Below are 15,637 nucleotides of genomic sequence, written 5' to 3'. Positions count from 1 at the left end.
TCCGCATTTCCGTTCCCGAAGAAAAAAGAACATGTCCTATTTCGGTGTCTGTGTTTTGCGGATCCGTGGATCCGCAAAACACTTACGGGCGTCTGAATAGAGCCAGGTGGCCAGGGTCTATTTTCAAAGGTTCTCCATGAATTCCAGTTATGCCGCTGTAATGTATGCTATTTGTCTATGGCGACACTCACGTTTGATGTGTTTTAAAAAAACAAAAATATTAATTACAGTTCCATTTCATCAGATCAAATGAGATCAAGGTCTCCCTTGATTTTATGAAGAATCCCCCAAAATACATTATTGAGTCATGTTAATAAAGAACACAATTGTTGAAGTTTGTGCTATGCGACAAGATAACAGGGCCTTACGAAGACTCCATTTGTTTTTGTGTTACCACCAAGCCTCCTTGACTGTACTGACCCCAGGGAATGAAGGCCTGAGGTAGGACACCGTGATACTGCATTTCGTTAGAGCCACTAACACTCCCGTCTTCTGCTCTGGCTCCCCCAGTGGCTCACTGAAAGGGTCTTTTTCATGAACTTTCCCATAGGAATAGCTTTAGGAGTTGAAAGAATGCCTGTATACTGTTCAAACTATACAGTTTAAAAAAAAAACACTATAAAAATTCAATAAAATGGCTTAAAAATGATATAAAACTGGTAAATATAAATATAACATACTTTATGCATTCCTACAGTAGCCATTTGGATTATTGGATGCAGAAAGTGGTGATTTATGTTAGACTGATGGACTTTGATTTCACTATTTGTGCACTAGTAACTAGATGAGTCAAAGAAACATAAATCTATGATCTATCCAATGTCGTGCCACAATAAAACATGAAAAATCAATATGAGTGGAAATACTTGGTAAAGACATGGTAATTAGAGATGAGCACACTTTCAAAAATCCATTCAATATCCAAAATGTGAATTACTCTGATTCATTGTGAATCTTGAACTTGACAAATTATAAACATCACCATCCAATGAGATCATCAATGGAGAGAGACCTGAAGAACGGCTATTCCTGAACTGTAAGAATTATTCTCTTTCCTAGCGTAATTCTAATCTCCTTCATTACAAGCAGAAGTGAGACGACACAGAAAAAAAATTATCTTGAAAATTTATAGGATGGCACAGTTCTGCAGCTGCACCACGTTCTATTAAATCATTTTGCTAATAAAACACAGGCCTTATTATCCTGCCTGAGTGTTGGTCTCTGGATTGAGCTAAAACTATGACTTCAGTTAAATTCAACGTCCTACTGCCCCTAGATAACTGACACCTAAAAAACGTTTTTAGGGGTTCTTAAAGGGGTTCTGCACTCTGTTTTAACTGATGATCTATCCTCTGGATAGATCATCAGCATCTGATTGGCGGGGGGTCCGACACCCGGGACCCCTGCCGATTAGCTGTTTGAGAAGGCCGCGGCCTTCTCACTGTTTGTTTACCGCTGGCCCAGTGACGTCACGACTAGTATCAACTAGCGTGGGTGCGGCTAAGCTCCATTCAAGTGTACAGAACTTAGCCCCGCCCATGCTAGTTGATACTCGTCGTGATGTTACTGGGCCAGCGGTAAACAGTGAGAAGGCCGCGGAGCTGCTATAGCGCCGCTGCCTTCTCAAACAGCTGATCGGCGGGGGTCCCGGGTGTCGGACCTCCGCCGATCAGATGCTGATGATCTATCCACAGGATAGATCATCAGTTTAAACAAAGTGCAGAACCCCTTTAATGCTGGCTGGGCCTATCCCTGCTTATGGCATGGAGAAAAAGCTACTGTTGTCACTCTGTGACAAACATAAGCTCTCTCGGATTGTCCGAGGCACCCACAGGAAAGGGAGACCTCCTGGAAGAGATGGTAAATCTCTCAAGTGCCAGGGAGGCCTCCCAGTACCTCACAGAAATTTTCTTCTAGCTACTGTACAGTCGTGGCCAAAAGTTTTGAGAATTACATAAATATTGGAAATTGGAAAAGTTGCTGCTTAAGTTTTTATAATAGCAATTTGCATATACTCCAGAATGTTATGAAGAGTGATCAAATGAATTGCATAGTCCTTCTTTGCCATGAAAATTAACTTAATCCCAAAAAAAATCTTTCCACTGCATTTCATTGCTGTCATTAAAGGACCTGCTGGGATTATTTCAGTAATCGTCTTGTTAACTCAGGTGAGAATGTTGACGACCACAAGGGTGGAGATCATTATGTCAGGCTGATTGGGTTAAAATGGCAGACTTGACATGTTAAAAGGAGGGTGATGCTTGAAATCATTGTTCTTCCATTGTTAAACATGGTGACCTGCAAAGAAACGCGTTCAGCCATCATTGCATTGCATAAAAATGGCTTCACAGGCAAGGATATTGTGGCTACTAAGATTGCACATCAATCAACAATTTATAGGATCATCAAGAACTTCAAGGAAAGAGGTTCAATTCTTGTTAAGAAGGCTTCAGGGCGTCCAAGAAAGTCCAGCAAGAGCCAGGATCGTCTCCTAAAGAGGATTCAGCTGCGGGATCGGAGTGCCACCAGTGCAGAGCTTGCTCAGGAATGGCAGCAGGCAGGTGTGAGCGCATCTGCACGCACAGTGAGGCGAAAACTTTTGGAAGATGGCCTGGTGTCAAGAAGGGCAGAAAAAAAGAAGCCACTTCTCTCCAAAAAAAACATCAGGGAAAGATTGATCTTCTGCAGAAAGTATGGTGAATGGACTTCTGAGGACTGGGGCAAAGTCATATTCTCCGATGAAGCCTCTTTCCGATTGTTTGGGGCATCTGGAAATAGGCTTGTCCGGAGAAGAAAAGGTGAGCGCTACCATCAGTCCTGTGTCATGCCAACAGTAAAGCATCCTGTGACCATTCATGTGTGGGGTTGCTTCTCATCCAAGGGAGTGGGCTCACTCACAATTTTGCCCAAAAACACAGCCATGAATAAAGAATGGTACCAAAACATCCTCTAACAGCAACTTCTTCCAACAATCCAACAACAGTTTGGTCAAGAACAATGCATTTTCCAGCACGATGGAGCACCGTGCCATAAGGCAAAAGTGATAACTAAGTGGCTCGGGGACCAAAACGTTGACATTTTGGGTCCATGGCCTGGAAACTCCCCAGATCTTAATCCCATTGAGAACTTGTGGTCAATCCTCAAGAGGTGGGTGGACAAACAAAAACCCACTAATTCTGACAAACTACAAGAAGTGATTATGAAAGAATGGGTTGCTATCAGTCAGGAATTGGCACAGAAGTTGATTGAGAGCATGCCCAGTCGAATTGCAGAGGTCCTGAAAAAGAAGGGCCAACACTGCAAATACTGACTCTTTGCATAAATGTCATGTAATTGTCGATAAAAGCCTTTGAAACGTATGAAGTGCGTGTAATTATATTTCATTACATCACAGAAACAACTGAAACAAAGATCTAAAAGCAGTTTAGCAGCAAACTTTGTGAAAACTAATATTTGTCTCATTCTCAAAACTTTTGGCCACGACTGTATGTGTGGCACTGGGGCTCAATGATCAGACACAGTCCTGTCATCGACTAACGCATTTAGGAAGGGAAGCATAAAGGGAGCATGACCTGCCAAGAAAGAGGTGGCTCTTGTAAAAAAAAAAAATGGGGGGGGAATGTCTAGCACCCAAAAATTGTTACCGATGTGTGGCACAAACCAGCAGCTCCCAGATGTTCATGATTTCTCCTGCAGGAATTATAATGCAACCATACAGTCAGGTATCCAGTAGGCCTCTGAGACATCCATATGTCCAAACTGACGGCAGTTGTCTAAGGCAGGCAACCATTTATAACAGCAGAACCAATATTTTGTTATGCAAAGAAATAGTATCACAGATGAGCTCCAGATAGCTCAGCTACTGAATTACCTGTACATATGACTTTGGCATGGGTGACCTAGGATACAGGGTTGGTTAAGCGGCAGTTATGCACTGATTTGCTGGTTTTTAATTAAAGTGATCGTCCAAAAAAAGAAAAATCACATCTTTCCGGGCTCCTTTTTTGTCATGCAAGTTGGCCGCACTGCTTTTTATACTATGTAATGCACACTGGGCATCAGTAGTCCAAAACACTATTCTGCTTGTTTAGTTATTCACTTGGATTGGCCAGCACATTTTTTGTGAGCAGTGCTGGCCAATTTGAGGAAAATAGGAAATGACTTGGGTTACCACATGCATAGTGTTCGGTGTCTAATGCTCCTGGCTTCTGCTGTGATAAGATCAACATCTTTAGATGGGGGGACAAATGACTGCTGAAGCCAATCACAAGCTGCAGTGGTGACCTGCTCCCCTTGAGTCACTGACCAGTTGTCGGGTTTCAGGGATGCAGGATACCGCTGTGATTGGTTGCAGTGGTCAGGTGTCCCCCCGTCGACAGATGTTGACGATCAGGTAAGTATGATCTCCACTGTGGGTTGGCCACTCTGGGAGGTCTGTCTTACTCTTGGATAACCCCTTTAATAGCTGCTGTGTTTTGCTGTTGATGGAACCCTGTTATATCTAGTATTGCACTCTACTGTGTGTGGAGCGGAGTGTTGGCTTGGCTGCAGAATACCTAAGTGTGGTATCTCCTGTAGTTGCTGCACAGTGGGTCAGAATATTCTTAGCATAGGCAGGAGTCCCAGCAGGTAAGGGTGGGGTTCCATAGAATAAATTACTTTATTTGGCTATGTATAGCCTGGGGTAACCTGGGAATAGTCCTCTGTAGTGACCCTCGGGGATGTGAGAATAGGCCTAGCCAAGGAGTGAGTGGAAGGTGGTGTCTGGTGTAGTGTGCCATAACAAAGACAATTTAGGGATTTTTTTTTCCTGGGGTTCTCTGCAGTGAAGTCCAGATACCAGAAAAGGGGTTAAAGGGGCATTGGCAGGAAATCCCTTAAAGTCCATGCCTAAGTTTAACCAGCATAAATCAGGTGACATCTTTGAGGGCTCACTTACTCTACTCTCTGGTATGTGAACAAAACACTGAGATCAGGATACAACAACTGGGATACACCTGATAACCATTTGTTATCTGGTAACACAGAAGTGTCAGAAGTCAGACTTCTACCTATACTAGTGAAGCTACATAACATTATCAGATAGGAATACACCATGCCAGCAGAGTCTAGGAGAAAGATTTCATAACAAGCAGGTGACTGAAGTAATATCATCATCCATTATTACATGCAATGACTTGTAGCTCAATTATTCTGGCCCTGACATGCTATTGATTGTGCACCACAACCCCCACCACCACCACCATTTTTGGGGTAATTGTGGGAAATTACTTCACTTTTCCCTTGACTAGTATTTATAAATTTAATCACAGCTAAGACGATATCCCGTCAGAGGGAATAATAACCACAGGTGGTGTATAATCCAATAAATGTAATCACAGGGAACGACCTGTTTAAAACGTAGCCTATAATCTAATTTAGACATAAAATAACAAAAACTCCCACAAACATACATAGAAAAGAACAAAAAGAAGATATATCCTTGATGACATGGAAGATGATACTTGTGATCGTCCAGAAAAATACGGGTCAGAGATGGACGGTGTGGACAGAGATGGAGTCTGATCTGTCCCTATTCCTGGCCCTGGGCTAAGTAGCCCTGCCTAAGAACGGAATAGCCGCCCTGATAAGGACGATCCCGTATTCTGGAACCTCCTTGTGAAACCTGAATAGACCCTGTAATCCTGATGGTTCCCTACTGTGGGGTCTGCTCTAGGCACACAAAACAAAAAAACAAGTATAGATAACCAGTATAGAGAGCAACGGACCAACCACACTCATAGATGCTCAGTGGTGTGGGTGGAAGGCCGCCATCAATTATTATGTCATAAAGGATGCACAGGCAGCCAAAGATATGGCTATCTGTGACTGTGCATCATCAAATGGACGAAATCACTGTGTAGACCCCACACACCAGAATCGATGTGCGACGTCAAATCACCATGAGTCGCCGTTCACATTTGTACATATCAGTGTATACTTAAGATATATATACACGTACGGCACCAGAAGCACTACATATATCAGTATGCAATCAGGTGCCAGTGCTAGTATTTATAAATGTCACTCTCCTCCTGACAGGGTCGGTTTTTCACAAAATGTGGCCCTGGGCAGAATTAAAAGCGGGGCCCCAAATTCTGAAGTACTGTCACATTTATTCACTTGATGCAAGGAGGGAAGTCACTGCTGTGGCCCACGATTGGTTGCAGGCAGCGTCAAAATGGATGATGACATCCAGGGACCTGAGCAGAGGTCAGAGAGCACCGGAGCCAAGAACCAGTGTCAGGAAGCAAGTAAGGCCCAGTTCACACTTCAGTTATTTGGTCAGTTATTTCCATCAGTTATTGTGAGCCCAAACCAGTAGTAAAGGTAAAACGAAAGGATTTCCTCCTGTTCTGTGTTTTTGACCCCACACCTGGTTTTGGCTCACTATAAGGCCCCCTGCACACGAATGTGTGCACCCCGTGGTTGTACTGTGGGCCGAAATGCACAAACACAGTTCGTGGGGCAGCCGCAGCGGATCGCGGACCCATTGACTTGAATGGGTCCGCGATCCGGCCGTTCCGCAAAAAGTTAGGACATGTTCTATCTTTTTGCGGAGCGGAAGTACGGGGCGAAACCCCACGGAAGCACTCCATAGTGCTTCCGTAGGGTTCTGTTACGTGCTTCCGTTCTGCACCATTCCGCATCTCCGGAATTGCGGACCCATTCAAGTGAATGGGTCCGCATCTGTGATGCTGAATGCCAATGGAACGGCACCTGTGTAATGCGGATCTGCAAATGCGGTCCGCGATACGGCAACAGGAAGCACACGATCGTGTGCAGGGGGCCTTACTGATGTAAATAACTGAAGTGTGAACTCAGCCTTAGGGCTCATGCAGATGGCCGTTGCTCGTCTGCAATATATGGGCACTGACTGCTCACTATATCACGGATGCGGACCCATTCACTTGAATGGGTCCGCAATCCAGGAGGAGCAGTGTGGAACGGAGGCACGGAACCCCACGGAAGTACTGTGGAGTACTTCCATGGGGTTTTTCTCTGTGCCTCCGCACCGCAAAAAAATAGAACATGTTCTATTTATTTTTGCGGTGCGGACGAATCAAGGACCCATTCAAGTTGATGGTGCCCGTGCAGTGGGGACTTCAAACTGCAGTCCCCAATGCACAGAACGGCCGGGATATGTTTGTGTGCATGAGCCCTAAGTGTGCTTCCCTTAGCAAGTTAGCCCACATTCAAGATGGCGACCTGGCACTGAACATCAAATACCCTTTTTTTCACAGATATTTGAGTGCTGCCTTGGCCTTTTTTACACATATCTAATAGCACCGAGTCCGTGGTCTGCTTCAAGGAATTGCACCAGTTTGGATTTGTGTGCTGCTCTTCAACTTTTTTCTACATAGATAGATAGATAGATAGATAGATAGATAGATAGATAGATAGATAGGAGATAGATGGAGATGAGATAGATAGATACAGATATGAGATAGAGATAGATAGATAGATAGATAGATAGATAGATAGATAGATAGATAGATAGATAGATAGATAGATAGATAGATCTGTATCTATCTATCTATCTATCTATCTATCTATCTCTATCTCATATCTGTATCTATCTATCTATCTATCTATCTATCTATCTGAGATAGAGATAGACAGATAGATAGAGAGATAGATAGATAGATAGATAGATAGATAGATAGATACAGATATGAGATTAGAGATAGATAGATAGATAGATAGATAGATAGATACAGATATGAGATAGAGATAGATAGATAGATAGATAGATAGATAGATAGATAGATACAGATATGAGAGATAGATAGATAGATAGATACAGATTTGAGATAGATATAGATAGATAGAGATAGATTGGAGAAACTCCCCAATCAAAAAGACCGACAGATCCTGAGCCGATACAGACTGAGCGCCCACAGCCTATTCATTGAATCCAGGCGTCACCGACAGAGGTACATGCCCAGGGAGAGCAGACTATGCCAGCAGTGCGACCAGGAGGCCGTGGAGGACGAGGCTCATTTCCTGCTGCGGTGGCCCAAATACTCAGCAGTAAGGGAGACTCACTTCAGGAGACTGTCTGATCTCTGCCCAGACTTCACCTTCATGGAGGAGGAAGAGAGACTCTCCATACTGCTGGGGGAAGAGGAGAACACAGCGGCCACAGCAGCACAATATATTACTGCCTGCCATAGACTGAGAGGAGCCTGATATACCATGGACTCCTACACCCTGCATATGCCCCCATCCCCCAACCCTACCCAATTATTTCCCAATTGCTTTGGCAATGCTAAAATGTATTTAGTCCTGCCAATAAAGCTTATTTGATTTGATTTGATAGATATGAGATAGATAGATAGATATGAGATAGATAGATAGATAGATAGATACAGATATGAGATAGATAGATAGATAGATAGATAGATAGATAGATACAGGATCCTCAGCTTCCTCACCCAGCACAACATCCTCAGCAGAAGCCAAGCAGGCTTCATACCAAACCACCGCACCATGGACCACATCTACACCCTGCAGAGCCTCATCAAGAGCCATGTCCACAATACAAAGCATGGAAAGATATATGCCTGCTTTATGGACTTTAAGAAGGCCTTTGACTCAGTGTGGCATCCGGGCCTATTCCTGAAACTTCTTGAAAGCAGAATAGGAGGAAAAACATATGATGTCATCAGAAGTTCCTACACTGAGAACAGATGCAGCGTGAAGGTAAATGGGAGGAGAACGGCTTATTTCCGGCAGAGCCGAGGAGTCAGACAGTGCTGCAGCCTCAGTCCAACCCTGTTTAACATCTACATCAATGAGCTGGCGGCGGCTCTGGAGTCCTCCACAGCACCTGGTCTCACCCTCCATGACACTGAGGTGAAATTTCTCCTTTATGCAGATGATCTTCTGCTACTATCGCCAACTGTGAAAGGTCTCCAAGATAACCTGAAAATCCTGGAGAAGTTCAGTAACACGTGGGCACTGCACATCAATCCAAAGAAAACCAACATCATGGTATTCCAGAAAAGAAACCGAAAAGCAGCCGAGTGTCCTCCCTTCCTGCTAAACAACTGTCCACTTTCAGAAACCGACAGCTACACCTATCTGGGCCTAGAAATCAGCCAATCAGGGAGTTTTAAGAAAGCCATGGAAACACTGAAAGACAAGGTGAGCAAAACCTTCTATGCCATCAGAAGGCGCCTGTATAACCTTAAAACAACGGTGACCGTCTGGCTTAAAATCCTTGACACCATCATCGCCCCGATCCTCCTGTATGGCAGCGAAGTCTGGGGCCCAGACATATACCCAGACCAGGCAAAGTGGGACTCAGAACTATTCCACCTAGAACTCTGCAAACACTTTCTCCAGGTCAACAGGAGCACCTCAAACAGCGCCTGTCGAGCAGAACTGGTCAGATTCCCACTCTACTTTGCTGTCCAGAAGATGGCGCTATCATTCAGAGCTCATCTTCATAGCAGCAGTCCCAGCTCCTACCATCACAAAGCCTTGCTACACCAGGAAGCCCCAGAAAAACAAAGCACCCTGCAACAAGTCACCCAAACCCAGCCTGCCCAAGCCACCAACCAATATAGCCTGACAAAGAGCGAAATCCAGAGGACGATACACAAGAGCAAAGAGGAGTATATTAGCGTCTGGAGGAACGACATAAGAACATCCCAGAAGCTGACAGTATACCAGAGCCTGCAGAGGGAGTACAAACTGGCCCCATATCTGGAGAAACTCCCTAATCCAAAAGACCGACAGATCCTGAGCCAGTACAGACTGAGTGCCCACAGCCTGCTCATCGAATCCGGGCATCACCGACAGAGGTACATGCCAAGATAGAGCAGACTGTGCCAGCAGTGCGACCAGGAAGCCGTGGAGGATGAGGCTCATTTCCTGCTGCGGTGCCCCAAATACTCAGCAGTGAGGGAGACTCACTTCAGGAGACTGTCTGATCTCTGCCCAGACTTCACCTCCATGGAGGAGGAAGAGAGACTATCCATACTGCTGGGGTAAGAGGAGAACACAGTGGCCACAGCAGCACAATATATTACTGCCTGCCATAGACTGAGAGGAGCCTGATATACCATGGACTCCTATATCCCCACCCTGGATGTGTACCCATCCCCCAAACTTACCCTATACCCCCACCGTGGACGTGTCCCCATCCCCCAACCCTACTCAATTATTTCCCACTTGCTTTGGCAATGCTAAAATGTATTTAGTCCTGCCAATAAAGCTTATTTGATTTGATTTGATACAGATATGAGATAGATAGATAGATAGATAGATAGATATGAGATAGATAGATAGATAGATAGATAGATAGATATGAGATAGATAGATAGATAGATAGATAGATAGATATGATAAACTGTGTTCCAGGCAGCAAATAGTAAAAAAAAAAAAACAGCTACAGTGGCAGGGGTATTGGTGGTGGTGGGAAGGAGGGGGGGGGGGGGGGGGGTTTCAGGTCCTGTATATTCCCTGCAGGCTTTCTCCGCTCCTGTTTGTCCGGGGTATGGACTGTACAGCTGTACCTATTAGGGCACATCAGCTAACAAGCAGCCCTTGTCATTTATTGCAGCACAGAGAGGAGAGAGGGGCCGGCAGCAAATATGTCAGGTCATTAGAGGGTGACGTTCTGAACTCACCAGTACACCTCAGGCTAGAGGAGGCCATTACCTTCACAGTGCAGGGCCTCCGGTGAGAGAGAGGAAGGGGGCGGGACCAAGGTCTACCTGACTGCTGTGGAGCCTGTGCTGTCTGTGCTCTTCTCAGGTGCGGCCACCAGCTCTTTTCTACATGAGTCTGGGCAGCTTAGCAGGGGGCCCCATTTAGGGATGGGGGCCCTGGGCAATTGCCCTGTTTGCCCCCTAACGCCGGCCCAGGCTCCTGGAAAATATAAAAAAATCCTGTACGAACATTAGAACACAAAGATATTCATAGCAGAAGTGTCTTCACCAGTGATGTACATAAAGAACTAGGGAACTCAATGGCAAAGATAAAATTTTGTCCTTTTTCAGACGCTGTTTGACATTACCACATTGATGATCATGATAGGAGGTTTAGATTCCCATTTTCAAGTATTAAGATGAGCAAAGTTTTGTAAAATTAGATTCAGTCGATTCCCGAACTTTGACAACAAATTCGATTTGTTACAAATTAATTTGTCATGAATCGCAAAACAGGTATATCCAGGCCATTCTGCCTAATCATATTCATCCTACTTGGTGGCCCAATCTCAGTGTGAAGGCTTGGAACTTAAATTGCAGGGAGAGTGTATTGCCATGTGCATTACGTTCTAATGCACCCACATTCATAGTTTTGTAGGTACTGTGCCGTCAGTATTACAGGTGTAATTTATCGCCGTCTACATCACTGTGCAGTGCACCAAGATTCATAGCTAATCCCTTATGTTAAACAAAAAGAAATGCATATGGCACCCTTCAGTATGCTTTTTAATCCCTTCTGTTAGCTGTAGATTTACTGTGCATCAGTATTACAGGTCAATGTTACCATCAGGTTTAATTTATTGCTGTGGACTTAACCATGCAGTGCCCCCAATTCAAGTAGTGGCCCCATGACACAGTGGGGACGGTGGCTGCAGCAGTGGCAGTAACAGTGACAAAAGTGGCTCCATGAAAGAGCTGGAAGGGTGGTAGCAGAGGCAGTACCAGTGACAGTAGTGGCCTGATGACTGAGTGGGGAGGGTGGCAGCAGTGGCAGTACCAGTGACAATAGTGGCCCCATGACAAAGTGGGGAGGGAGGTAGCAGTGGCGTCAGCAGGCTATGTTCACATTACTGTTAATTTTTCCGTTCTTCTGATCCTACAGAAGAACAGAAAACTAAAAATAACGAAGCCTGTATTTTGAGCATCCATAAAGCCTCTTTCAGACAGTCAGTATTTGATCAGTAATTGTAAGCCAAAACCAGGAGTTGGTCCAAAACTGAGATAATATGTAATAGAAATAATTGCATCTCTTCTGTGTTTTGGACCCACTCTGGCTTTTGACTTATAAATACTGATGAAATATTGATGCAAAATACTAACCGTGTGAAAGAGGCCTTCTGCTCAATTTGCATTATTATTTTTTTTACTAATTACGTCCAAAATCAGTTTTTTTATCAAGGAAAAAAGTCCTGCATGGCCTCTTTCACACGGTCAATATTTGGTCAGTATTTTGCATCAGTATTAGATCAGTATTTGTAAGCCAAAAACAGGAGTGGGTCCAAAACAGAAATTAAATGTAATGGAAATATTTGCACCTCATCTGTGTCTTGAACCTACTCCTGCTTTTTGCTTACAAATACTGATCAAATACTGAACAAATACTGACCGTGTGAAAGAGGCCTTATGGATGCTCAAAATATAGGATACAAGAACAGAAAAATAAACTGTGTCAATATGGACAAACAAGGACAATAGTGGCCCCATAACAGAGTGGGGGTGGGGTCTAACAGCAGTGATAGTAACAGGTACAATTGTGGCCCCATGACAGAGTTGGGTGGGGTCAGCAGCAGTGGCATACATCACAAGATTGTGGCAGATCACAGTAGTAGCAGAACACAAAAACAGCAGTATGATTGCAAGGTCCATTAGCATATACATCCTTTTAAAAATGTAACATATACTTATCAGTAGGTTAAGAAGCCCCATTTTAGGAATAGCAATAGAGGCAGTAGGCGATGGCAGCATCAAAATGGTGGCAGCAGCATGTGGCCAGAAGTAACGGACCATTTTGCTGAATATTCCCGTGTGGCAGCACACTAAAGTATGATCATTAGTGCCAGAATGATCTATTCTGCTGCATCAGGCACCGGTGTCTGGAAATACGGGTGATTCATGCCTAATTCATCTTTATGAAGGTTAGTCTTTCAATAGTTTAGGAGGAAAGGCGAGTTTTTTTTAGGGGTAACTATGCCCCCCATAGCACTGAACACCTGCTATGATGCCACACGACTGGCTGGACAGGAAAGCATAACTTGCCCAGGTCCAGCAACTTTTCCAGGTCCACTGCGATGTTCAATGAGTACACACATTCTGTTGTCATTTTGTTGTCATTTTGCAATCACCTCGGTGATTGATTGCTGTTGAAACAAGTGATGAGGTGTAGAAAAAGCATCAGGAGTAATAGACAACATTAAAGTCGATGGAAAGGAATGACAGCTTCCTTCTGTTGATATTGTGGGCCGGTGGGAGATGCAGTGGTTGTTGTATCAGGCTATAACACAAAAAGAGTGGCATGGTTTTCCCATGCCACTAAATGGTGACCCTCCATGTATTCACACAGGCCAGTTGTGCCAACATTAGCACCCTGGCTCTGCCTCATCTTCTGCCCAAATATCCTGCATACAGCCACACTAAAGTCCCCCATGACTTTGTAAAAAATTCCCCAGCTCCCCAGATTGTTTACATCATCATCTACATCTGTTTGGTCGTCACTTTGGTCACCCTCTTGTACACGTTCCTGACATCTCGCAACATGTGCTACCGCCCAACTGTCATCATCGGTAGTTGCACGCCAAGTGGGGTCTGCAGGCCTCCTCTCCTCCAAGTCTGTGCTGGCCTGTAGCTGCTGACTGTCCTCACAAAGCTGAAAAGTGAAGCATTGCCAGTGGTATACATTACTTTTCTAGCAGAAGGAGCAGCAAACACAAGAGACAGGTTCAGGACAGGTGAGGGCACAGAGGCAGGTCCTGGGCCATGCCAACTGGTGTCAGAGGAACCCATAGACTTCTGGCTGTATCTGTCGTCACTTTAGATGATGTTGAAGAACAAGTCAACCATTCCAGTACAACTGGATGTAGGTCAAAACATGACCGCTGGATGACAGTGGCAGCTCTGGCCTGTTGTTGCTGCTGCTGTTGCTACCACCACCTCTTCTTCTGCTGCTACTTGTGCAGCTACAGCAACATTTTTTTGCAACTGCCCATTCCTTTGGAGGGCCCAGGCAACTGTCTGTTGGACATAGTGTATAGTAACTGTATCAGTAATGCAGGGCTGGGACAAGGTCAACCACCAACAGAGGCTGAGCTGCCCAAGTGCGCCCCCCCCCCCCAACTTGTGGAGTCTTTACTAAATACTTACTGTTGTAATCACACATAAATATGCACAGTTTAATGTACCAATTAACTATAGCTGTAAACAAATGCACAACCTCTTTAGATCCATATAAAGATAGAAATAAAGTGCAAAAACAAGTCAATAACCACATAATCTTAATATAAATAAACATAATCCTGTCAACAAGACAGAATAAAAACTAGCAAGTTTTGCATCAAAAACTGTATAGTTTTGTGGTCATTTATCTCCAAAGGAGTGAGAGCAAAATTCCAAGTGCAAAACAGATACGGGTGTAAATTACAGTGCAATTTTTCTTGCCTTCATTGAAGCAAATTGGTCAATCACCTTTGCTTTGCCATTGCATAGTCAATGGAAAGAATTGCAAGATTTGAAAGTCTCTCTTGTCCCATACTGGAGCGTAAATAGTTTTTAATAAGTTTTAACTTGCTGAAACTTCTTTCACATGATGCTACAGTGACAGGTAGAGTCAGAAATATACGCAACGCCGTTTCAATATTTGGATAGCAAGATGACATCATAGATCATTTGACAGATATCAATAACTGTTGCCGACATAGCCCCCCCCCGGGGCGTTCCTTGTAACTTTACCCCATCCAGAACCCCATCAGACCTCAGATCAGACGGAAAAGAATATTATCTTTATTTAAGAACTATCTTACTTCACTTCAGGGCAAAATCTCACGCTCTATCCCTGCTGGGGCCTTGGCTGGGTCGTGACACAGTGCTGTGCTGCTGCCTGCTGCTGCCCGCGCTGCTCCTGGTCTCCAGAGGGCGCACATGTGACCTGACTGCGTACAGCGCGTCAGGTCAAAGTGCGCGCTGTATGCAGCCAGTCAGGCAAGCGACTGAGCAGAGACCAGAGCAGCGGAGCGGCCGATCCAGGAGGCGGAGTGGGGAGGGAGCACGTAAGTCAGTGCCAAGTGCTCATTACTCCCTCCGTCCTCCAGCGCGGCCGGCAGCCCGGCAGGCGCGGCAGCAGCAGCGACGTGGTCAGTGGCCTGCCTGCTGCCCAGAGGCTGGGGAGCTGGCCTGCGCCCTGAGGCTGGAGCCTTCCCAGCCTCTGTGTCTGCCCGGCCCTGCAGTAATGTAACAGATTAAATCAAAATGTGACAGCAGTTGAACAAGATGTAAGGGGCGATATATTAGACCGCTCTTTAATAATAAGGCACACTAATTCTATGTAGAAACTAACAGATTAACTGCAAATGGGCCAGCAGTTCAACAAGATGCAGACAGTGATAAATTTGACCACCCTTTAATACTGAGGCTCGATAATTCTATAAATAAACTAATAAAATAACGGGGATTGTGGCAGAAGTTCAACAAGATGCAAGCGGCGATAAATTTGACCACCCTTTAATACTGAGGCTCAGTAATTCTATACATAAACTAATAGATTAACAGGGATTGTGGAGGCAGTTCAACAAGATGCAAGCGGCAATGTATTAGGCTGGCCTTTAATACTGAGAAGCAATAATTCTATGCATAAACTAACAGATTAACTGTGAGTGTGCCAGAATTTG

General features: G+C 44.7%; 1 long non-coding RNA gene across 1 annotated transcript; it reads left to right on the top strand.

Annotated features, from left to right (window-relative positions):
• The first annotated feature begins 218 nt into the window (after positions 1 to 218).
• On the top strand, positions 219 to 14,790 carry LOC120986984. Its single transcript, XR_005775862.1, has 3 exons — positions 219 to 229; positions 2,840 to 2,845; positions 14,672 to 14,790. It is a non-coding gene; the product is annotated as an uncharacterized LOC120986984 (long non-coding RNA).
• The last annotated feature ends 847 nt before the right edge of the window (positions 14,791 to 15,637 follow it).

This window comes from Bufo bufo, chromosome 1, assembly GCF_905171765.1.
Source record: "Bufo bufo chromosome 1, aBufBuf1.1, whole genome shotgun sequence".
NCBI lineage: Eukaryota > Metazoa > Chordata > Amphibia > Anura > Bufonidae > Bufo > Bufo bufo.
This window is presented reverse-complemented; position numbering and strand designations above follow the sequence as displayed.